Here is a 1,584-nt window from a genome sequence, read left to right on the forward strand (position 1 = left end):
ACTACGGATGTCTGCTCCATTGCGACGGCGCTGGCTCGGGGATCGACAGTTTGAGAGTTGCAACAGGAATCTATCATGCTTTAGAAATCTGGATGAAGAGAGCAAGGGATAAGTCAGGACAACCTCCAATAGAATAATTTTTATCAAATAAACTAGAATTCTATACCTGAAATGAACAGTATTGCCTAGTTTATGTTAAAGATAAGAACCATTGCCTTAATTATACAATCAAAATGATCATGTTTTCTGTTTTCATAATTGTGAAAAGAAAAACATAAACATAAGAAAAATACTGTTTACTGTCTTCATTTCTTATTTTCACGGCTTCCTTTTTACAAAATTTGAAAACAAGTTACACAAAAAATGTAGACAAAAAATAAACCAAACCAGAAAAAACTTTTCGTTTGTGTGCTATCTAAAAAGTATTTAAACCTAACTATGTCCAAACCTGCACTTTTCTTTTTTCCTCCTCAAGCTCCATAATTTTCTTCCCAAAGTGCTCTTTGAGTGCTTCAGTATCAATTCCAATGCGCTTCATCTTAGACTGCAAGGAAGTAAAAATGTACGGCAATTAAAACACCATAAAATGGAACACTTACTGATTCACTGTTTGAGGCCCCAAGATATTAGCATAAAGACAAATTAAGAAAAACAATTAGCACATTCCAATATCACTTGTTTTTTGTTTTTATCCTTCCAATATTAATGTTATGGAAACCGATGCTGCAAAAATCCTTTATTTTAAAGTTCAATATACTATAGTGTATATAGTAGGAGCAGAAAAGACAAGCTTTATTTAAAAACTTGAAAGAAAAAAAAAGGTAATGACCGAAGAAAAAGCTTTAATTTTGAACTCTGGAGTTCAGGTTTAAGAACGGCCAATACCGTATGGTGTACGAGCTTCTCGTATATTCATTGTTCTTCAGTTACTAGATTTATTTCTAATCTATTATACATAAAGAGAATATTTAGTGCACACGAAGGAAGGCCCACTTCTTTGCATATGTCAGCCAACTCCAAACATGTCCTGAAATAAATCAAAGCATAGCCTATAGTTCAGCAAAAATAACCAAGACTCAAAAAGAAGCAAAGATTTTGCAAGAGCTGCTGAGAAACATACACAGATGCCAATTCGGAAGGCTTCAATATTGCAGCACAACCAGCTGCCAGAGCAGGGGCAACCTTCCATGTAGCCATTAACAGAGGATAGTTCCTAAAACATGATATCTAGTTAGCCATCAAGATAGCAATTTTGCTAACAGAGAGAGGTAACTAGTTTAGGGATTGTAAAAAAGTATAACAGCTAAAATATCAAATAATCATCCATAACTGAAATCAATAAATCAATATCACAGTAAAAAACAGCAGCTCTTATTAACACAATAAAAAACACCAGCTGCACAACAGAACCAGAAATCAAATAAATCATCAACAAAAATTCAAAAACAGCAACAAATAATCAACAAAAACTATGAAATCAATAAATCAACAAAAAATCAAAAACAACAGAGCCAGAAATTCAAAAACAGCAGCAGCAGTATAGCAAAGCCATTTTTCATCAATAATTTCAACAAAAACACAAAA

General features: G+C 33.1%; 1 long non-coding RNA gene across 1 annotated transcript; it reads right to left on the reverse strand.

The window, feature by feature from the left end:
- Positions 1-359: 359 nt before the first annotated feature.
- Positions 360-1,215, reverse strand: LOC112784726 (uncharacterized). The gene is made up of 3 exons (XR_003194027.3): positions 1,121-1,215; positions 994-1,027; positions 360-544 (listed from the first exon to the last, which is right to left on the reverse strand). It is a non-coding gene; the product is annotated as an uncharacterized lncRNA (long non-coding RNA).
- Positions 1,216-1,584: the final 369 nt, after the last annotated feature.

Source organism: Arachis hypogaea, chromosome 20 (genome assembly GCF_003086295.3).
Source record: "Arachis hypogaea cultivar Tifrunner chromosome 20, arahy.Tifrunner.gnm2.J5K5, whole genome shotgun sequence".
NCBI classification, from domain to species: domain Eukaryota; kingdom Viridiplantae; phylum Streptophyta; class Magnoliopsida; order Fabales; family Fabaceae; genus Arachis; species Arachis hypogaea.